At 45.9% G+C, this 24,010-nt stretch overlaps 1 long non-coding RNA gene across 3 annotated transcripts in view; it reads left to right on the plus strand.

The window, feature by feature from the left end:
- Positions 1-6,034, plus strand: part of LOC129022110 (uncharacterized) — a 44,922-nt gene extending 38,888 nt beyond the window's left edge. Inside the window, exons 1-4 of one of the 3 annotated variants that reach the window (XR_010125121.1) lie at positions 1,358-1,714; positions 2,109-2,368; positions 3,767-3,923; positions 4,418-6,034. This is a non-coding gene — a long non-coding RNA (uncharacterized LOC129022110). Of the gene's footprint in view, positions 1-1,357; positions 2,512-3,766; positions 3,924-4,417 lie in introns of those variants that run through there. The other 2 variants (XR_008496228.2, XR_010125122.1) reach the window with 2 other exon arrangements.
- Positions 6,035-24,010: the final 17,976 nt, after the last annotated feature.

Consider the following 24,010-nt stretch of genomic DNA (forward strand, 5'->3'; position numbering starts at 1 on the left):
GAACTAACATGTGAATGACTCATAGCAGGGCTCTCCCTGAGAACAAGCTCACAAGGTAGATGGGAAGACTGTGGGCAAATGGGCACGAGAATGCTGTCCACAGATAGGTGGGAAAACTCCATCAGTTTTATGCACTTTCTGGGAGTTGACCCTTTCTGCAGACTATCTGCTGAGGTGAGAGAAGAGGAAGGACACAAGCCAGGGCAGGGGGTGGACTGGGCAGGTGACAGTGGCAGACAGACTGCTGGCTTTGCTGTCTTGTGGAAAACAGACTGGGTAGGAAGAGGCTCACACTCTCCCGAGGGAGACAAAGTCTTTCGTACAGGTATCTGTGATTCTATTCTGTCTGGGACGCATTCCCCAATTTCTGGAGGGTGATCCTCTGTTTTATCTCAGGGGAATATCCCTTCTCCACTCAGTCCATGTGGTGCACACATCACCCAGCTCAGGCAAGCTCACATATTCTAAACCCTTGGCCTCTGTAATTGGTGTAAGGCTGGGCTCCTTGCCCAACAGGGTCCCATGAGGATAAAGTCAGCAATGCTGGATGGCTTCCTGCCAGGGTTGCTAAGCTAGTGGGGGCAGGTGAGGAGCTCTCTGTGAACAGAAGGTCCTGAGATTGAAGCCGCAACCTAGGAAGGAGGAACTGACAGAAGGAGAAAGGTTGAGTCCCAGGCACCTCCTTGGAGCTTCTGGGTACAACTGGGACAAGAGCCCTCGTTTGCGTGAGCCAGTGAGTCCCTTGCATTCCCATCTTATTCTCTGAAACTGCTTTGAGTTGAGTTTTTGTTATGAGCCACTCCAAGTCACATGTACCTACTGACCTACGTGGAGACTCTCTTGTGCTCTGCATGGCTGTAGCCATAGCTCCGCAGTCAGAGAAACAGGCACTGGAGTTGGGACCTGGGCTCCCATTGCAGCTCAGCCACGTATGGGCCACAGGACCTTGAGCAAATCATTTCTCCGGTTGATGGGAGGGTGAAATGAGGGAATCCATGCTAAGCTCTTAGTAAAATGCCGGCATAGACACTCCCGGTGGATGTCAGCTGCTGCTGATAATGATGGTGATTAAAATAAAACCTCAATTATAATGAAATGTAATTCCCATGCGAATGCTGTTGCCCCCTTCCCCATGGTGAAGTGTGTGTGTGTGTGTGTGTGTGTGTGTGTGTGTGTGTGTGTGTGTGTGTGTGTGTGTGTGTGCGCGCGCGTGTGGGGGAGGGGGCTTGGAATTGTGACATCTACAATGCCAGGAGAAGCTTTCATAAGCTTAAGGCTGTAGTCCTTGTTCAGGGGTGGAAAGATGCCTCCAGTCGGTCCAATCTGAGTGACACCCACGTCTTTGGTAAGCAGCTGGGAAAGAAAAGCTCTGACTCCTTCCAGATGGTGTGCTGCATTCCCATGGTTTTGGATCCTGCAACCACTCTTGTTCTACGCAGAGGCCAACCTGTGGGTTAGAGAGATGCACAGAGAGGGACAAAGCCCAGAACAATCACAGAGAATCAAAGCACTCTGGTTATACCTTGCCTTCCCTAAGCTGCTGATGAATTAGCAGATCAAATTCCAGAAATAATTCAATCTTCCACTGTTTTTTTTTTCACTCACGTGTCCCTTTGCCAGGCAGCCTTGCTGTAGTGCCTCTGTTTAATATTCCGTTTGTAAGATGGGCAGCTCCAAGTCTATGCTCACTCAGCTGCTCATCAAGAATAACAAGGTAAGTGACAAAGGAGGTAAGGATGTCCTTGTCAAATGTCCTATGCTGTCACCTGCCAGAAAGCCCTCGGCAGTCAGCATCCGAGATGGCTCCCCACGCAGGAATCTCTCTGAAGTGCTCTGTGATCTCCACAACTAAAACATAATCTCTGGCCCCAGAGAGCTCTGGGGCTCTGATCCCTTGTTCAGCCTGTGCTCCTGGTCATCTTCAACCCCAGGACTGAGGCTTGGACAGGCTCAGGGGCAGCTGTCTGTGAAAATCAGATTGATGCATCTGATTACATGGCCTGTTAACATCTGCAAAAAATAAGATAAAATAAGAATTATTTACCTGTCACAGCTTTGAGACACCATCACAAACTGGAGCTGACACCTCTTCTGTTCACCTTGGAAAGGTGCAGAGTGAAGAGCGGACCGTGACACACTTAATAGATTGCTGGGCATTTACGGAGCTGCTTGTTACCCAGCTCAAGAGCCGTGTCCAACTGCTACAGCGTTCATCAAAGACAAGAAGCCACAAGGAGCAAGTCAGTACTGCAATTCATTAAGGCAACTTGACCTCTGGGGAGAGGAGAAGAAAAAGGAACTAGCGGCATTGATTGCCTGTGTTTCCTGAAGTGTGGTGTTATGGCATAAAATGACATTGAATCACAGGGTGAGAAAACCATGCACTTCAGCTCTTGCTTGGCCTTTGAAGACGACATAGGAAGTCTCTGCTGGTGCTAGGTGTCTTAAGCTTCTCTTTGACACCCTTTCCTAATGCAAACAGAGTGGGCCTCAGGATGGGAGCTTCTGCAGGTGACGTGCTAAGAGGTTACTAACACTGTATAGTGGTGTTTCATCCATTTAAAAAATAAACTTTAATTTTTAGAGTAGTTTTAGGTACACAGTAAAATTGGGTGGGAAGCGAAAAGATTTCTCATTTACCTCCTGCCCCCACCTACACACAACCTCCCGCATTATCAAGATTCCCCCTAGGGTGGTACATTTGTTGTAATCGATGACCTGACATTAACAGATGGATGACATATAGTTTGCATTAGGGCTCACCCTTGGTGTCATACATTCTATGGGTTTGGACAAATGCAAAATTACATATATCCCCTATTACAGGATCCTACAGAACACTCTCACTGACCTAAAAATCCTCTGAACTCTGCCATTCATCCTTCCATCCCCATAGTCCCTGGCAATCACTGGTCTTTTTATTGTCCCCATAATTTTGCCTTTTTCAAAATGTCATACAGTTGGAATCACACAATACAAAGCCTCTTCAGATTGGCTTCTTTCACTTAGCAATGTGAGTTTCAGTCTTCTCCACTGTCTTTTCGTGATTTGATAGCTAATCTTTGTTTCATCTATTTTTAAGGTTATGCGCCAGTTAAGTGGTATTAGTTTTCCGTGTACAGGAGTGATATATAGTTTTCATGTTCTTTGATTTGACAATTAACTTCCTTTAAATATATAATTGCTTTATTTTTGGCCAGATAGGACACTCACTCAGCTCAAAAATCAATGTAAATCAAAAGGTTTGTATTGAAAACTCTGCCTGCCATCTGTCTCCTGCCACCCAGCTCCTACCCACACAGTGTTACCACTGACTTCTGTTCATCCTTCCAAAGAGTTTATGCAAATACAACCTGTTATAAATATATGTTCTCCCTCAACAGTTTCTACACAAATGGTAGCATACTTTATGAACTGTTCTGTATCTTTTTTGGCATAACAGTATACCCTGGTGATCGTACCCTGTCTGTATATTTCCTCATTCTTTTTTTCCACTGCATAGAATTCCATTTTCTGGATGTACCACAGTTCATTCAACCATTCCCTACTAATGAACAGTTAAGGTGCTTGTGGTCTTTGATGTCGTGAACAGAGTAGCTGGGAATAGCTTGTACTTACATCGACCCACATGCACAGGAGCATATCTGGGAAGTGGCGTTGCTAAGTGAAAGAGAACATTAACTTCTAATTTTGGCAGACATTGTCAAATTGCCCTCCCTAAGGGAGTCATAGTTTTTTAATTGTTAAATGGTCTTATTATTTGCAGATCAACAGAGAAGAAATGAGTCAATGATGGTGCAGGTGATCTGTGCAGTGCTGTGCAGGGGATGGGTCAAAGCTGTGATGCTGGCATGCAACTAACTCACCATTGTGAGCCAATCACAAAAGCAGAAACTTGGCCAAGCTGATATCTTTCTAGAAAGGTAACAAAGACAAACTTCAGATGTTTAATTTTTAAATGGACCAGTAGAAGTGGAAAGGAGGGACATGTATGTCTATACTCCGGGAGAGATGACAGATGCCCTCATTTGCCCCCAAGTTGGTACATGGGAGTGGGGCTGGGGTTGGGTTTCAGGGGCTGCATCTTGCAAGCCTTAATGGGTGTGAAGAGTCCCAGGTGCTCAGGTGGGGCTGGCCACGTCTCCAGGGGACTTCTGTTTCCTGCTTGTCATGCTGGAGGCCGGCCACTTTGTCTTCTTCGATTCCATGAGATTCCTGATATTAAGCCCCTTCTTGGGCCAGTGTGAGTGGGCTTCCTCCCTTCTAAAGATCAGCCTGCCCTGAGACACTCGCTGATTCTCCCTAGGTGGAAGCACCCTCAGTGGGTGATGCTAGATATACCTGCCCATCGTTTCCACTTCTACTGGTCCCATTTTAAAAATTAAAAATCTGAAGTTTATCTTTATTACCTTTCTAGAAAGGGACCAGCTTGATGAAGCTTCTGCTTTTGTGACTGTCTTCTAATGGTGAGTATTGAGAATTTCTTCTTATAGTCGCAGCAGTGAAAAGGAACTTTTCATCCAAAAATTACAAAACAGATTTATGTTGAAAATAATGAGAACTTTGTTGGTGCCCCGGAAAAATATTTGAGAGAAGCAGAGAGTGATTCCTTTTATTGGGCCAGAGTGTAAAAGTCAGCTCATTGGTCTCAAGGGAAGAAAAAGTTCTTTTCTTCAGTTGGCAATTTGTTTTCAACAAAAGATTTGGAATGCCTTTTTCTTTTCTTTTTAATAAAGGAAGGATATAGTTAGTTGACCAGGAATTAGCTAGGGATTAGGAATCGGTTGGTGTGGCAATATTTCTACCTGCTTGCTGTGCATATCCTTGAATTAACAACGGTCAATAATCAAAAGGGCATTAAAACGTGAGTTGGGCTATGGAGGGACCGCCCCAAATCTACTTCTATGTAGTATTGAATCCAGGGGCCTCACTTTGCCTCGCTGCAATTCTGTGGTTTTTAATTTATGATTTCCAGGATCTGGGGTTTTTTTTCAAGCTCCCAGACTTGCTCAGGCACATTGCAAATAGCCGTGATTTGAGATGATTTTCTTTAATGCTGAAGCAGATGAAGAATCCAGGTTCTTTTTAGTGGCAAGCCTTGTTTATCAGCAGCTATACGGCTATGGGCACAGACACAGGTAAACAGCACAGATGCTGAGAGAGGGCTGGCATCCAGACTCACAAGAAGGCCAGCATCTGACCGAGACCATCACGCCCATGTGACAAAAGATGTCACCACAGCCAACAGTTCTGACCACAGTGGCTTTTCACCTGCTTCGTTAAATTTAACTCACACCGGCTCAGAGGACAATTTGATTAATTCTGTATCTCAGCAGAAACCAGAGCACCTCAGAAGATCAAGGCTTCCAAATTCTCCTGGGGGAACAGACGTCAGCCACTCAGCACAAAGGAAACTTCCTTCTCTGTATGTCAGAGGAAGACATAATTGTGCCATTTCCTTCTTGAAGAAGTTTACAAACATTTGCAAGTTGTCAAAAATAATTAGTCTAAAATTGTTTCATAAACCATGGAATGAAACAGGACGTGCCTTGTTGAGATCAAAGGGCTTCTGTTACCTTCTTGTAAACCCAAATGAAATTCTTTTGAAAGTAAACTCTTGGAATTAGCAGTGGTTTTTGTGGCACATCTATGGCAGGGGGAGGGGAGCAGAATGATTCAGATAGCAGAGTCCAATGGAGAGCCGGGAGGAGTAAAGCCCTGTCCACAGAGAATGGGAATGGGTCTTGAACAGCCATGATGATCTCTGCCAATGGGCACAGGACTTCTTCAACGGGAAGCTCAGGCATTCCACGAAACACTCGTTTCGGTGATCTTGAACTTGCAAGAGTGAGAGTGGCATGGACACTCAGAGTTCTACAAACAAAGTAAGAGCTTGGGCTTGTGAGTCAGTCAGACTAAGTTTCCATTCCAGCATGGCCGGCTCCTACAAGCAGACCCTGGAGAAGCCACTTCACCTCCGCGTCTCAGGCCACTCACCTCCAAAGACAGACGCAAACTCTGCCCCCCTCCTCGGTGAGAGGTAAGTGAGGTGTTGCCTGTGGGGGGCTCAGTTCAGTGCCCAGCTCCGAATAAGCTCTGGGGAATGGCCGCTCTGATACTTACGATTGTTCCTCATTATTAGGATGGAAACAAGCAGGCAATTACTGAGGGCTTCATTGGTGGCAGATGCTAGAGGGGGCCTGGGACCTCACTGAGAAATGCGGAGGTGTGCATTCTCTCTCAGGGGAGGTTGGATAGGAGTCTAGCTCCTAACATAACTGCACAGGGCATCAGCCCCACGGAATGCAGGTGTTGTGTGGCTGGGTCCTTTGTGCACGGTGCCTATAGAGCTGAGCCTGGTGGCCTAGTGAGCAAGCGGGAAGGCACGTGAGAGGCAGTGGTGAGAAAGCAGGAGGCTGGGGGCTCCTGTGAGCCCTGCTTGAAGGGTCAGTAGGGGAGAAAGAGTGAGATGATAAAGAGTTGCTTGTCGAGAGGAAGCAGATAAAATGGAGCTAAATAGCTGGAGTTTTTTCCCTTTCTGTGTGTGTATATCTGTGTGTCCTGCCCTTCCAAGGAGGAGAGAGAGGACAAGCAGGGGTGAGAGGAGAGAATCAGGCTGGACTGTCAGTCTTTTCTCCCCTGGAGACCCTCAGGGTAGCAGGCTACAGGCCTGAAGTTGGCCTGAGGCCCTGGCTGTGGGACACGCTGTGTGGAGGAGAGCAGGAAGGGGAGAGAAACAGCATCTCTCCTATGTGTGCTGCCATGCAGGGGCCCTCAGAGAGGGCGCTTGGGAGACAGAAGCATCCCACACCACTCTCAGGTTGCAAGGACCTTGCTGAGAAGGGAAAGGTGGCCCCTGACAAGCACAGGTGGACACAGCCTCCTGCACACAGTGGCCTGCCCTCCCCACACTGCATTACTCTGTCTGCTGGAGTCATGGCTTAGTGAGCTAAGGGCAGGGATGTACATTTCTGACCCTGTAAATCATATATTTGCTGTCACATAGGGCAACATTTATCCTTTTAATACAGAGTCTATCCCTTTCTCAATTAAACAATAATACTTTTTACCAGATTTAGACAAACTTCATCTGCTGACTCATCAGATATTTACAGAACACTTCCTTTGTGCTGGGTCCTCTATGAGGTGCAGAGAGGAGAGTGGGGAGGAAGCGAGTCCCTGCTGCCCTCATGGGGCTCACAGTGCAAACTCCAGCTTGCAGGCCAAATCTGGCCCACCTCCTGATACTGTGAATAAAGTTTTATTGGCACACGGCCACACCCACTTGCTTATATAGTTTGTGTGGCAGCTTTCAGGCTGCAGTGGCAGAGTTTAGCAGGTCTAACAGTGATCATCTGGCCCACAAAGCCGGAAACAATTACTCTCTGGTCCTTTACAGAAAAAGTTTGCTGGCCCCTGGTCTAAACCTCCCCTGTCCAAAAGAAATATAAAGTGAGTTATGTGCTTAAGTTAATGTTTTCTAGTAGCCACATTAAAAAAAAAAATGAAACCAGTAATGCTAGTTTCATTAATATTTATGTAACCCGATAAGTCCAAAATATTATCATTTCAACATGTCATCAATATAAGAATATAAATGAGTGATTTTGCTTTTATTGTAAACAAACTCTTAGAAATCTCATGTGGATTTTACACTTAAAGTCGATCTCAGTTGGGATAAGTCCCATTTAAAGAACGCAGTGGCACATGTGGTGGGTTTCTGCCAGGGCAGAGCTCAGAGCAGGGCCATTATATAAATCACTGCACACATGGGACCCCCAGTGAAGAACCTGGACACATACTGAGAGCCTAGAGTGGGCCCGGCACCAGGTACTTATCGCCCTGGAATTCCATGGAGTGGGGACGAGTGTCCTTCTGATTTTCTCATGAGGAAACAGAGGCGTAAAGAGGTTTAAGAGCCCGTCCCAGGAGAAGCAGGGGCCAGCTGGGGGGCATAGAAAGGGAGCTGGGACCCAGCTTGAGGAGGTGGGGAGGCCTCCGGGGTAGTGACATCATTCTTTCCAGCCATAAAACATGCAGCCTGGGCTTCCTTCTTGAAGTCGTAGGTCCTGGAGCATATTCACTTTGCATACAGATCATTTGAAAAATGAAAATAAAAAGCAAATTGCATCCACGGTGTGCCTTCATGCACTCATCATTGTTTGAAAGCAGGGAGAAACAAGCTGTGGCCTCTTCATGTTCACTCACAGATGCTGCAGGTGGCTTAACTAGCAGAGTGGAGTGGCTCTTCAAGCCACTAAACCAGCCGCTACTTGCATTAAAGGAAGGTATTTCGATGGATTGAAAGCATTTTCTAAATCACTAAGGTTTACTTTTCAAGTGGGAGAATGCTTACCCCCGATTGCTTCAAACCATTAATATGCTGGGAAAAAACATGTGTGTGAGCCACCGTAGCAGGCATGTTGTACTCTCACCATTCCTCTGTCTGACAGCCAGTGTGAGTTAGTGCTCATCAAGTAACCCATATGGTTGCAGAATCCACCCATGGTCAGCACTGACCCTGAACTGGGAGCTGGACACATTGGTCTAGTCCGGGTGGGTTGCACAGCCCTGGGCTCAGAAGGGCCCTGCACTCCACTGAATTCTCTGCAGTTCTGACCTGAGATGCTCAGCACCTTTTCAACAAGGACCCACATTTTCATTCTGCTCTGGGATGGCAAGTTCTGCAGCAGGTCCTTCAACCAGTCTGTCCTGCTGCCCCTCACTGGTGGGGTCACTTTGGGCACCGTGTCCAGCTTGTCACGCCTCCGATGAGAACCACACAGTGCTGGGGTGTTGTGAGCACCTGTGGAAGTGACAGGAAGGGCTTGGTGTGGTCCTCAGTGCACAGCAAACAGCTGGGAAGTGGTGAGGGCATGATGACACATGGTCCGCCTTGGAGTATGGCACTGAAGGTGGAGCTGGGCTGAGATGCTGTGTTAGTCTGGTTTTCACTGCTATAAAGGCAAACCTGAGGCAGGGTAATTTATAAAAAGAAGAGGTTTATTGGGCTCACAGTTCTGCAGGCTGTACAGGAAGCATGGTGCCGGCATTTGCTTCTGGTGAGGCCTCAGGAGGGTTACAATCACGGTGAAAGGAAAAGGGGAGCAGGTGTGTCCCATGTGAGAGGGAGAGCAGGAGAGAGAGAAGGAGATGCCAGGCTCCCTGAAACAAACAGCTCTCTCTCACGTGAACTAACAGAGGGAGAATTCATTCTTTACCATAGGGAGGTCACCAAGCCATTCATGAGGGATCTGCCGTCATGACCCAAACACCTCCCATGAGGCCCCACTGCCAACATTGGGGATCACGTTTCAACAGGAGATTTGGAAAGGACACACATCCAAACCATGTCAGATGGGCTCCCCATGCCAGACTCCTCACCAGCCCAAACCCGGCCCCAGCTCAGCCAGGCTGATTCTCCCTCTGGCCCTGAAGGACTCTGATTGCTTTACCCACTCCCACCTCCAGAATGCCACTGCAGCCTCTATCCTCCGCCTGGGGATTTTTCAGGGTCTCTACCACTCACTGGCAACATTTGCACAACAGACGATCTCCTTTGTTGTGCAAATGTGATCACAAGCTCCTTGGGTCTTAAAACTCCCTGGGACTTTAAGTTTTCCTCAAGAGAAATGACAACTTTTTTTTTTTTTTTTTTTTTGGTGACAAAGTCTCTCTCTGTCACCCAGGCTGGAGTGCAGTGGGGTGATCTCTGCTCACGGCAACTTCCACCTCCTGGGTTCAAGTGATTGCCTTGCCTCGGCCTCCTGCGTAAGAGAAATGACATCATTTTAAACATGGTTTGTAAAGCCCAACCCAAGGTGCCTCCTTCTCCACACTCGTGTCTCTCTCCCTAACTCTGTGTGTTCCAGACAGACTGGGTTTCCTTTTGTTGCCTTCCTTGCCCAGGGCATTCATGCATGTCTATCTTTGATGACTCTCACTTCATCTAAGGCTTCTTCTGAAACTGCTCTCTTTTCAGAAGTCTCTGCTCAGAAGCTGCATTTAGCCTCCGACACACGGCCACAACCCTCTGCATCTTTCTCTCCACCACTCCTCATATCTGTCTTCCCTACAGGGCTCCAGGAAGACAGATCCATGGGGCTAAACCCTCCAGTGCTGCTTCCTCAGTGCTTGGCACATAATAGCTGCTCAATAAACATTTATTTCGTCACTGAGAAACGATGGCTTGAGATCTCAGTAATGTAGGAGCTATCCACTATGTCATTTTTTTTTTTTTTGAGAGAGTCTTGCTCTGTTGCCCAGGCTGGAGTACAGTGGCATGATCATAACTGGCTGTAACCTCAACCTCCAAGATTCAAGCGATCCTCCCACCTCAGCCTCCCAAGTAGTTGGGTCTACAGGTGCATGCCACCACCCTTGGTTGATTTTTAAATTTTTTGTAGAAACAGTGTCTCAGTATGTTGTCCAAGGTGGTGTTAAACTCCTGGCTTCTAGCAGTCCTCCTGCCTTGCTCTCCCACAGTTTTGGGACTACAAGCCTGAGCCACTGTGCTTAGCCAACTCATCATGTTTTTAAACATTCAACTTTCAGTTAAAGGGCACATTCGAGACATGTTATGAGGCTGGGCGTAGTGGCTCATGCTTGTAATCCCAGCACTGTGGGAGGCCGAGGCAGGCGGATCACTTTAGGTCAGGAGTTTGAGATCAGCCTGGCTAACGTGTGAAACCCCGTCCCTACTAAAAATACAAAAATTAGCTGGGTGTGATGGCGCACCTGTAATCCCAGCTACTCAGGAGGCTGAGGCAGGAGAATTGCTTGAACCCACGAAGTGGAGGTTGCAGTGAGCTGAGATTGTGCCACTGCACTCCAGCCTGGGTGACAAAGGGAGACTCCATCTCAAAAAAAAAAAAAAAAGACATGTTATGGTGATCGTATGAAAATGGATACCTCCACTCACCAGGGGACCCTGAGGCAGAAAATCAACCACTCTGAGCCTGTTAGCATCATTGGCGACAGGGAACCCAGGGTGCCTGGAATGGCCATCGCACACATTCTCAAACCTTCAGGAACCACTGGTAGCAGCAGGCATGAGTCTCATTGTGTTTTATTTAATGCTGGTGTCACAGAGTTACTTATGGCCAAATACCTCAAGACAAATTATGCACTTTGGAATTTAAAATACCTTTTTTTTCCCAGTGTAAAACCAATACATCCTCATTAGAGTTCTGCAGCATTTGAATTTTTATATATCCTGTAAAACTGAAAGCCCCTCCAATAATCCCTGCAATCCTCCAGCAACATTTTCACCATAGATCTATGCTAGCAGCAGGTTGTTAACATATTTTACAAAATGAGATCAAACTATAACATTCTCGTACAGCTTGCTTTTTAAACTTATCAATGAATCATGGATTCCTTCCTATGGGAGTACCTACCAACCTCATTCTTTTTAAGTTTTCTCTGTTACTCAGGACAATGAAATGACCATTGTTTACTTAACCAGTCCTCTGTTGATGGAGATATGGTTGTTTCCAATTTTTCATTATTATAAACCATGCTGCAAAGACCATTAAAAAAGTTTTCGCATAATTGAGTGAGGGATTCTGCAGGGTAAATTACTTCCTGGAAATGGAATTCATGGGCAAATGGCACAAACATTTTAAATATTAATTGACATTGCCAAATTGCCATCCACACAAACTTGGGCAAAATGTACACTTTTAATGATCTGTGGAAACTTCTACCAGGGAGGATGCTTTTGGGTGGAAGTGGCAGAAAATCTAAATCAAACCAGTTTAAACAAACAAAATTGTATTGGATCACATAATGGGGAAGTTTGCTATAAGGGCATAAAGGATGTGATCAGAGCCTGGTTCTCTCTGGCTCCCTGCTTAGCTCTTCTGCCTGCTGTGTCTGTCTTCCTTCCAGGCAAGTTCTTCCCTCACGGTCACACGAGGGCTGCCAGCAGAAGCTGGGCCACAGGCTCCAAAGTCCACATGAGGAGAATACAGCTTCCCAGCACTCCTGGCACAAGCCCTGGGAGTCACTCTGATTGGACGTCTTTGGGTCACATGCTCACCACTGAACCAATCAATATGGCTGAGAATTGTAACGTAGGGGTTGGGTGAGCTCAGGGTCACATGATCTTGCCCTTGGGGTTGGGTGTTGCGTCTGTTCACACCTTGTGGAGGAGATGGGGAGACTGGCCCGGCTTCTTGAGTGTGTGGCCTGGGTGGCTGCATGGGGTCCCTGTTCTCAGAAGGGCCCTGTTCTTAGTTTAATTTTCTGCTGTCACCATCTTACAAATTCTTAATAATTGTTGAACAAGGGGCCCCACATTTTCATTTTGCACCAGGACCCACAAATCGTACAGCCTAGTTGCTAGATGACAGTTGGGCTATTTCTAGAAACAGGGGAAGATAGCTGAGCTGGGAAAATGTGAATGTCCTCTGCAATGGTCTGTGCTAACATGATTCAGATGGAGTTTCTCCTTGAGTGGTTTTGTCACTTGCCCTCTCTAGTCCTTTTAGTTCTTTTCCCTCTACATTAAATGGCAGGGTTGGGTGAGGTGGCCTCCAAGGATGTTTCGGCTGTGCTCTTCTCTGATTTATGACGTCTGCCTCACTTATGCTATGAAAATCCCAACCTTGCACCAAGTTTACGGACATGGTGATATTCTTCAATATAAGTTGCCTCAATTGTATCAGTATTAAAAAGTGACCATGAATTACAGTCAAGTGCTGCACAGTGATGTTTGAGTCATTGACAGACCCTGTATACCACAGTTGTCCCATAGGATTATAATGGAGCTGAAAAATGTCTATCGCCTAGTGACATGGAAGCTGCCGTAACATCATAGCACAGCACATTCCTCAGGTGTTTGTGGTGAGCTGGTTCAAACCTACTGCACTGCCAGTTGGAGAAAAGTCTAGCACATACAATTGTGTACAGTACATAATACTAGATAATGATAATAAATGACTGTGTTACTGGTTTATATGTTTACTATACTATACTTTTAATCATTAATTTAGAGTGTATTCCCTCTACTTATTAAAAAAAAAACAATTTAACTGTAAAACAACCTCAGGCAGGTATTTTGGGGAGGATTTCTAGAAGAAGGCATTGTTCCCATGGGAGATGACAGCTCGAAGCCTGTTTAGCCTCTGAAGACGTTCCAGTGGGACAAGGTGTGGAGGTGGAAGGCGGTGATATTGACGATCCTGACCCTGAGCAGACCTAGGCTAATATGTGTGTTTGTGCCTTAGTTTTTAACGAACTAACAGCGAAAACAAAAACAAAAACAACCTTGTCTTTTACAAAAGAAAGTTTATAGAATAAGGATATGAAGAAATTATTTTTATACAGTTAAAATGTGTTTTAAGCTAAGTGTTATTACAAAAAGTTAAAAAAATAAAAAGTTTATAAAGTAAAACATTTACAGTAAGCTAATGTTAATTTTTTATTGAAGAAAAACCATTTTTTTTTTTGAAAAGGAGTCTCTGTTGCCCAGGCTGGAGTGCAGTGGCATGATCTTGGCTCACTGCAACCTCCGCCTCCTGGGTTCAAGCAATTCTCATGCCTCAGCTTCCCAAGTAGCTGGGATTACAGGAGTGTGACACCACACCTGGCTAATTTTTGTAGTTTTATTAGAGACGGGGTTTCACTATGTCGGCCGGGCTGGTCTCAAATTCCTAAACTCAAGTGATCTGCCTACCTCTGCCTCCCAAAGTGCTGGGATTACAGGTGTGAGCCACCGTGCCTGGCCTGAAGAAAGAAAAATGAATTTAAATGGATTCAGTAAAACCTAAGTGTACAGTGTTTATAGAGTATATACAGTGAACAGTGATGTCCTGGACTTTCACATTCGCTCACCACTCACTCACTGACTCACCCAGAGCAACTTTCAGTCCTGCAAGCTCTGTTCATAGTAAGTGCCCTATACAGGTGGGCCATTTTCTTTTATACCATATGTTTACTGTACGTTTTCTATGTTTAGATACACAAATACTGTTGTGTTACAGTTGCTTACAGTACTCAGTACAGTCGTGCTGTACAGTACTCAGTACAGTCACAGGCTGTGCAGGTTTACAGCCCAGGAACAAGGGGCTGCCCACATAGCTCAGGTGTGTAGCAGGCAGTACCCTCCAGGTTCATTCAGTTCTCTCTATGAGGCTCCCACAGGAGGAAACCGCCTAAGGATGCATTTCTCAGAAGGTATCCCAGTCATTAAGGGATGTATGACTGTAAAAGAAAAGAACCCAGCTTCAAGAATCAGGAACCTGCACTGATGGGTCTCAACTTGATTCATCTCTTAACAATCACCAGTGTCATGGAAAATTTCCAATAAGAAAATCCCAAGGTTTTGGGAAATGCTTTTTGAAGATTTTTGTAAATTGGTAACAGCTTGGTGTCATGGATTAGACATGTTTTCATAGTTTGCTTTCTTTTTTACAAGTAACCCAATTATTTTCGTCTAATTGAGGAACACAGCAGACACGTAATGACATCTAAGTGTTTCTGACGTGCTTCTTTCCTTTTCATCCTGATAAATGATCCGATCCATACATTTTGGAGAAAATTATTAGGTTGGTGCGAAAGTAATTACGGTTTTGGCCATTACTTTCAATGGCAACAACCACAATTACTTTTGCACCAACCTAAGTATATTATGGCTCACATTCCAAAAAAGTAATTAACATTTAATTTAGTTATCAATACATGAATACACTCTCTTGTAAAAAAAAAAAAAAAAAGGAAATGGAAGCATTCCAGATGAAGGCAAAGTCCCTTTTGATCAAACGTCTCCCACCTCCTGTTCTCTGTCATCCCTTCTCAGCCCTCACCCCTTCTTAGGTGACCATCTCCATCAGTTCTGTGTCTCCTTCCAGAATGCTTCCATGAGTTTGTATTATAGATATAGCTAGCCAGCTAGATTCCCACAGAATATCGATCAAGTGGTTTTGTTTTGACCTAAAAGGCCTCATGGTGGCCCTCTCTTTCCCCCCTCAACACAGCTTTGTGAATTATCCGGTAATTCCGTGCAGACCTGCAGGAGAGTTTGTGCTGTGGAAATATTCCTCATTTTATACAGCCTCGATGGGTCTGTAGGTTGATTTATGGTTTTCACAAAGAAGTGCTGTGATGAACACCCTTGTGTGTGCCCGTGGGGGCAAGGTGCCACCGTCTGCCTCAGTGAGGGTGCTGAGGAGGGGTAGAGGCCAGAGGGCATCTCTGTGAGGCCGACTGTGACAGGGTTTATGGGGCTGTTCTCAGGGTCACAGTGCCAGGGAAGTGGAGGCAGTGAGGTTGGGCAAAGGAAGGCCTCAGCTGCCCCCAGGGTTGGGGTTGTGTCCTGGAGCAGGGACGGCTGCCCGGAGCTGTTCTGAGTTGGGGCCACAGGGTAGGATGCCTGCACCCCCACATGTGTCAGTCACTGGATGTGGGTTGCCCTGGGGAGGGGGCATGACCTTGACGACCTTGAGCAATCCCGGGGATGGGCAGGCAGGGGTGTGTGGTAGGAACCTGGCTGTGGCTGTTGGCCATGAGCACCGGGCAGCCTGAGGCCCCAGAGGTCTGGTTCTGAGGGAGGGAGTGTGCATAGAGCAGGGCCCGTGAGGTCTGCACATGCAGTGAGCAATGCACAATTGCCTTTATGGGGCCCATGCACTTGAAGAGTGGGCGCTGTCAGGAGATGGATTGCTTGCTTTTAGAGTAAGAAGACAGTGCCAGATAATCCGAGGCAAGTTCTGTGGCATTTGGGATGCATACCTGCGTTTTTGGAACCATTTCCAAAAGCAACCTTTATTTGTAGCTGCCTACAGTTGATCTCATTCTGTGTATCACCTAGTCAAGGGTCACTTTATGACATTGTTTTTTCCATGCAAATGATTTTTAAGGTAATCCTAGGAAGCTGGACCCTTTTCGTGTGTCCTTGACTAGTGACTCAGAGCCCAGTGGAAACCTCCAAATGGAAATGGCCAACCATTAACACACACTGCACCCTGCTGGGGGCAGCCACATCAGGTAGAAGAACTTGAATTAAATTGGGGTCTGATAACTTATTTTTACGCAATAAATTTTATTAAACATAAATGGAAATCATTAGCTGAAACACTTAATTAAAACTATGGCCAAATTAGATGAATGCTAAGGAATGTTCTCTGAATTTATTGCCCAGTGATCTATAGGCTTGCTCAGTAATAGACTCCCAGAAACCTCCTTAATGAAGCTATTAAGTGCATAAATATCATATGTGCCAAATGGCAAAATTTAGCAATGATCTAACCCAATTTACTTGCTAAGTAAATAAGCCCTGTTGAAAGAAGCCATTCATTTATACTGATGACAGCTGTAGGACAAAAACCCCTTACCTGCCTAAAAACAGGCATTTTAAATAAGCAATTTATTGTATCTTGCGGCTGGGTGGCGAGGAGCTTTTCCACTTTTCTTGCTCCATTTCCTGAATTTTCCTTCTTGTGAATGTAGAACACGTGCCATGGGCCACAGAGCCATTTTGGCTTTAATCTGCTGTGTGGAGTTTGAAGTTCCTTCTCAGGGTCCCCTCTTCTCTGCTTGCAGATTTCGGTGAGTTCTTGGCTGACTTCAAACCTAGAATTGCTGTGGTTTTGGAGGTCCAGGTGGGCTGCAGATGAGGCCTTGGACCCAGCCTCCCCACCCACTGCTACCCTTAGGATCTGGCTCATTTGAATGGTCAAAGCTTCGTTGCTAAAAGGTGGGCTTCAGACTCTTCATTTAACAGCTGGGCTGGGAAGGTTGGAAGGCAAAGACCCAGATCATGGCCGCAGGTGGGCGTTGCAGAAATGGGCCATCCTTTCCCTTGCTGACCTGGGTTGACCCCATCTCTTGATCTCAGCCTCGCTCCCTGCTCTGGCTGCATCAGCAGCAGCACAGTGGCCTTTCCCTCCACCTGGAGTGCCCCATCCCCAAATAACCACACACTGCTTGCTCCCCAGCTGATGCCGGAGTGCGCCTGCTCACCTCCTCTTACCACGGCGTCCAGCGGGGCCCCTGCTCCTGTCATCTCCCCTCCCTGGCTGGTGCTTGCTTCATATCTCCTGACACCATGTGATGTATTTTATGTTTGCTATTAATTGTCCATCTCCCCTCCTTGAATGTGATGCCAGTGGAGCCAGGGGATGGTGTGGGTAGTTGTTTTGTTCATTTGAATTCCCAGTGCTTCATACAGTGCCTGATTCCTGGTAGATGCTCTCTAAATATTTTTTGAATAAAGAAGTGAATGAATGAGTGGATGATATGCAGAAGCCACTTGGAGCCCCCACTGTGCACTAGGCACTGTGCTAGGACACGAACCACATTTGTCCTTAAAATGGTTGCCATATATTGGGGCTAGAAATGAAGTCACGGGAAGTTGCACGAAACAGGTTGACTCTCTGGTGGGGCTGTGCATGGTGAGGAAGCAGCACAGGGAAGTGTGCCTAACTGGGTGGCAGATGGGGAGGGCTCCTGAGAGGACTGAGTGCAAGCTGAGCTCATACCCTGGTAGTCTGTGCCTGTGTGTAGCGAGTGATGGCTGTGGGGGAGGCGCGATCTCCCTGGAGCATCTGCGCAGTGAGGACAGACCGCCAAGGAACTCCAGGAACAGGCATGGGGCAGAGGAAGAGAAGCCCTCAGACCCAGTGCAAGGAGAGAGAGTGAGCCAAGGGCACAGTCAACTACGTGACCTGGTGCTCAGCAGGCAAGAAGGAGCAGGAGAAGCATGGCTACTCACTGGAACAAGGAGGCTGTGCTGGGGGCCAGGTAGCCCAGGCCTGACCGCAGTGCAGAGAAGAAAGTGTTAAAGGCAGAAGCAGACACAGTGAGGGTGGGGGCTCTCCAGGGTTGGCTGGCAAATTTTTCACATGGTCTAATCCCCACTTGACCCAGTGGAGACCCAGGCTGCTCAACTGGACACAGGTCAGCCTGAATTTGAAGCATGAGTTATGTCACTCTCACAGTGGGTCCCAAAGTGCAGAAGTGTTTGGGTGATGCTTTTCAGTAGCCTATGGGCATGACACCAAGTGACAATGACTTCTGTGCCTAAGGAGTGTTCTGAATGCAGAACAGGAAGCGCCTCCTCCGGGTTGGGAGAGATGCCCCTGCCCCCACCTGCCCAGTATCTGCCTCTGTGCATAGTAATACCGGGCTTTCCTGGAACCCGTGTTTCATGACAAATGGGGCTGGAGATGAAGTCAGCAGGAAGTTACATGAAGCAGGTTGATTCTCTGGTGGAGCTGTGCATGGCAAGGAAGCATCAGCACAGGGAAGTGTGCCTGACCGGGCAGCAGATGGGGAAGGATCCTGAGAGAAGTTAATGCAAGCTGAGCCCATATGTGCACTGATAGGCTCCTCACCACTCTACTGGGTCGAACAGTGTCGCCCCTACAATCCACGTTCACTCAGAACCTCAGAATGTGACCTTATTTGGAAATGGAGTCTTTGCAGATATAACTGGTTAAGATGAGGTTGTACTAGATTAGGGTGGATCTTAATTGGCCAATGTCCTTATAAGAAGAGGAAAATTTGGATGCAGAGATGGACTGAGAAGAAGGCCGTGAGAAGAAGGACTGGAGAGGAATAGCTGCAAGTCATTGATATAAAAATAGAGTCGCTACATCAGCCCTAGTAAAATGGGATGCACCCCCCCCCCACCACATGCCTGACTTATCACAAGACATCCCTGCTTGTATGCCTATGACAGGAACTATGCAAGGAACTCCTCAAAAACACAGGATTCCAGGTAAGCCACTTACGGATGCACGTACACTTGACCAACACTGGCTGCTTCCACCCATCAACTAACACCGACTCCTGGAACAAGCCCCCGTGATCAATGGTCTTCATTTCAAAACAACTTAATGTGGATTTCTCCCTTTTGTCTTTAAAAGCTTCTGCTAGTCCCAGCCTCTTTGGATGTGCCTATGGCTCACCAGAGAATGCTATCCTGGATTGCAATCCTCTGCTATTCCCGAATCAACTCTTTGGAAAGTCTCTCTCTGTTGTTATTTTACAAGGCCAAGTAATACCAGGGATTTCCAGCAACCACCAGAAGCTGGAAGAGGCAAGGAAGGACCCTCCCTAGAGTCTCCAGATAGAAGATGCCTCATAGACACCTCAATTTCAGATTTCTGGCCTTCGGAAGTGAGAGAGAATAAATTCCAGTTGATTTAAGCCACCTGGTTTGCGTGCTTTGTTGGCAGCCCAGGAAAGTCAAATCATGACTTTTGCAAATTGACCAATTAATAATTAAGAAAAATGGCCCAAGATGGTAAGCTGATGAGCATTTTGAAATTCACAAAAATTTGTTCTTGCATTTGTTATTCTGGGTGAATCTTCTGAAGCCGTATGTTAAACACACAAGATTCCTATGTAAACCATGATGTCTTCACAATATCAAGGATATTTTATCTTTTAAAAAAGTAAATTACCCATCCTTGCACAAAAAAGTAGATTTTTGTTGATCTATATTTTTATTTAGAATAAATTTGATGAAATCAGGTGGTGGGACAGCTGGCCCAGCTTGGAATAATGATCCCTCTGGATATATCCTTGTCTTGTTCTCATTTACAACCTTTGAGGCATAAAAGCATATTTTCAAAAAACCAACGCTTCTATATGAAAGCAGATTTATAATTCAGATCCATCATTAATTTCCCAATGACGTTCTGCCTGCTCATAAAAAAGACTTAGAGCTCGTTATGAAAATTTTATTCCAGAGAAAATGGTCTTGGGACATGGTTTGCACCGACCTCTTTTAACCTCTGGTTCCCTGTGTTATTATTATTAAGTAATAATGTTGCTTCCTGCCAACATAACTCTTCCCTCTTTGTACTTCAGGAATCTGGGGACGGTTTTGGTTGTGGAGGGCAGATCAGCACTTTGCCGTTGCCCTGCGCTCCTGGCCAGTCCCCATGCAGCTGCTGGGATGGCAGTCTTACATCATCTTTTATGAGTACATCAACTTATTTGCAATTAAGTTTAGATTGTCTAATAAAATCTGGTGACATTTTAGCTTACAGTTTATGTCCCAGTAAAAGGCTCCAAATGTTATTGCCATAAGAATCTATATGGCAACCCAACATAAACCTTTTATCTCTAGCTGGACAGCTGACTCTGCGTTTAGCAACAGGAAAGCAGGGTATTGGAGGAGCGGGTTTGTGGGGGCAGTTGTGACTGCAGCCACCTCCTGCGGGTTTTGTTTTCTCTGTCAGGTTCCCCTTCTAGTACTCAAAAGCATCCAGCACTTTCTGAAAAGGAGGCCTGGGAAATGGCTGGACATGTATGTCTCTGTTGTGGGCTCTGGGTGTGAGCTACAGAAGTAAGAGCTGAAGAAACCTCAGAGACCGTCAGGCTTCCTCGTGGGATAGTTTTGGGTCCTTAGGAAATTAGGCCTTGGCACTCAGCTTAGATGACTTCCATTACAGTCCTATAGGTGTGAAATAAACATCTGGCTCAGAGGTTCTCCACTGAGGGCCACCATGGGTCAGTGTGTGGAGACATTTTTGGTTGTCACGCCTGGGGGCAGTGCTGAGACTAGTGTGTGCCCATTCATCTAGCGGGTGCAGGTGGGATGCTGCTGACACGTAACATGCACAGGGCAGCTCCACCACAGAGAAAGATGCAACCCCGAATCTCAACATGACGGAGGCTGAGAAATCCTGATCTAAGTGATAGCTTACTAAGCAAGGCCTTGGCGTTCAGAAGCGGTTGCCTGATTTCCTTCTCTTTCCTTTTTGAGTCATGGTTTTGTTGAGTTGTTGAAAGTGATAGACCTCCTGTAAATAAAATCACTGGATAAAGTTGGAGGGGTTGGCCCGGCAGCCTCCAACCCCTGCCTGATGTGGGGAGCGCGGCAGACCAGTCTCTAGCCCCTGCCTGATGGAGGTAACATAGTGAAAAGCAAAAGCACCTGGTGTTTTTAGGAGACAGGAGACACAAGAACTGAATATGTGGGCAGATTTGGGAGAAGAAAGAAATGAGCCCCAATGACCTGCTTCAGTTGTCTATTGAAAGAAATGCAACTTGGAAGCTTCATTTTTTTTTTTTTTTTTAAGCACACTCTTTAAAAAAATTGCCCAGTGCATTTGGAAGTAGCCTTCCAGAAACCCTTGGGATTTATGACCCCAAAGTATGCTCACAGGTGCTCCCAATGAACCTTTAGGTGTAACGTGGAAGAAGTGTGGAATGTGCCGTGACTCCTGCCTCTTAAAAGCTTACAGATTCCAGAAATGAAACCAGTTCATGCATAAAATATCTTCTCTCAGAGCACGGTCATTTTCATGCTTCCCCTTGTGTGAGGATCAGGGTTATAAAGTATTGTGGTTATATCAGAAGATCCTCAACTGTGCGGAAAGAGGCTCCTCTATTTATAGCTCTCCCCGTCGTGACTTACAGCATATGCGTTAATCTCCCTGTGAATTCTGAGCTCCCAAATGCCGAAGGAGATATGCTAAACCCTTTCCCCGTGGCATTCTTCCAGACAGAATTTAAGAGACACCAGAGGATGGCACATTTATACGGAGCTTGCAGTTTCCTAAACATGAAGAAAATGAACGGCTCTCAGTTAAGCAGCAAGGGTCGGATAGGAGCTTGAAATGGAATATTTGAGAGGACACGGGAGAGACATACTGTGAGTGGCCCCATGAAGTTAGCTGGATCTCTAAGCTTCCTAAGACACCATGATTAGAAATAGATCGAGGTCAGGGTATGTGGTCCTATTTGAATTAATGAAAAGCCAAATTGCTCCTCAGAGTGCTGGTTTTTGTGCTGAGTGTCAGACCACTGGGTTTTGCGGACCCTTTGCAGAGGTCGGGGAAGCAGCTGGGCTCTGTCCTTTTTTCACCTTTCGTCTTCTATCTTGTAATTTGAGATTCCAAATACGATTTCCGTGGAGAAAACAAAAAAGGACTCTGTCTTTAATTCAAAAGGTGAGGTATGGTTAATTAAAACATTGATGTGAACTGTTTTAAGAGAAAAAAATAATTTGTTTACTTTTGAGTGCTGAAGAGTCTTGGCAGAGTGGAAAGTAAATGGGCTTTGCTATTGATCAGACCTTGGTCAAAATCTATGTGCCACTTACTAGTCCTATGACCTCATTCCTGCTGATTCTTAGTTTCCTTGCCTTTAACGTGGGGATAGTAATTCATACTTTCAGTGGGCACTGGGAGGTCATAGAGAATGACACCCACAGCTCCCTCTGATGGCAGTTGTGGCAGAGGGTCCAAACAACCGGTCTGCTTAAACAAAGAGGTGGGTAATGATGGCAGTTGGTGAATGGAGGTCTTGGTTCCCCTACAGCAGGTCCCTACTGACCTTTCTAAGCCTGGAATCATTTAGAGTTCTTTGGTAGCAAGCAACAGAAATGAGCTCTGTCTATTTTAAGCAAAAATGAATTTGCCTAAAGTCTGCTGGGTGGCTGGAGTGGACAGGAATGCTGTAGGATCAGGCTCTCGACCCAGAGAGAAACCAGGGCAGCCCCCTTCAAAGAGCAGAACAGATGGGCGAGTTTGTTGGGCATTTCCAATGGAAATAAGCTGATGCCCTTTAGTTTTTCTTTCTTCCCTGATCTGACTCCTTCTAACTTTGTTTGGGTCACAAGCCTGGTTCTTAAGGGAGGACAGAGCACTTAGACTAAAATGCATGAAACTTGTACACAGTGGGGCAGAGGTGAGCTCTCCAAGTACACCCAGATGTTGTTAGGATGCGGGAAGGGATGCTGTGAGCCAAAATGCTAACAGTGCACTGCAGGCTTCATCTGTCCCGAGCTTCAGAACACCTTGCCTACCCAAAGCCATCCTCCTCTCTTAAGTTTGCTTACTTCAGACACCCTTGGCTGCCAACTGGATAAAAAGTATGGTCAGTCCCAAGTCAGCTGCCCCTGCTTGTTTATCTGAAGTCAGGATTTTACAGAAGCATCGGCTGCCATGGCAAATATTCTTGTCATCACCAGGCAGGCAAGTGACATATGCTACCATCTCAGGGAGTTAGAGAGTTTTCTAATGATGCACTCCAAAAACTTGATCTGAGCTCTCACAAGTTTCCAAGTTAATTAATAACCAGTGTCCCCAGAAACACGAACAAACATTCATTCCCAACATCTTTCCTAAGTAGGTCTTCAATATATGGATTTGGGATGAAACCTGAATAAATGATTGGCATGCATGCTCTGATGCAAATGCCCAGCTCCCCTATGTGTTCCCTGTGCAATGACAGCTTTAGTATTCTGTTGGGAAATACCTCAGATTTGTTTTAATGGTATCTTATTCTGTAAGACAGTATGAAGCAATCTAGGAAAGAATGAACAATACAGGCATATAGGCTAATTAAAAAAAGCTTGCAAAACTAAGAGAAACAAACAGCCTCTGAGTTTCATGCTTATGAAATATTTATTCAGTGCCAAAGAAGACACTGAAGTCGGAAATGAACTTTGCAAAGTAATTACTTTTGATCCTGGCAAAATCCATTCAAAGGCCTTCAGGTAAACATCATCTTTGATGGGCGGAAGGTGGGTTGTAAAGCAACATTATATTTTTAAAGGAAACAAGGAATGTGTCCAAGTAAGCCACTTGTCCAGGGAACTCTGGAAAGTGTTCCTGGGTGGAACTTCCTAGATGTGCTCCTTGCTAGCCGTGCAGAGATACAAATAGGAGGAAGATGAGATATGATCAGATGGCAAATAAGAAAGCCACAGGCAGCATGATCATGAGAGGGGTCTTCTTCTAAGGAAGACCATGAGACGGGTCTTCCTTAAATGACTCTAAGTGATGCACACGTATTTTAAAAGAGAGTACGTGCCACTAATTTTGATATAGATCTTTAAAATGACATTAAAATGGAAATACACTCAAACTAGGCATCTCCTGGGAAAATGTCAGTAGTTATGTTACACTTGTTTTCCGTTTCGTTCCAGTGCTCCTGTGAAAATAGCTTTATCTTCAATACTCCCAGTGTGGAAGAATACAGTTGTAGGGAGAGGGGAGTATTTGGTTTTTTCAGTTTTAAATGAATTCTCCAGGGAGGGTTTGCT

This window comes from Pongo pygmaeus, chromosome 21, assembly GCF_028885625.2.
Source record: "Pongo pygmaeus isolate AG05252 chromosome 21, NHGRI_mPonPyg2-v2.0_pri, whole genome shotgun sequence".
In the NCBI taxonomy this organism is placed as follows: Eukaryota; Metazoa; Chordata; class Mammalia; order Primates; family Hominidae; genus Pongo; species Pongo pygmaeus.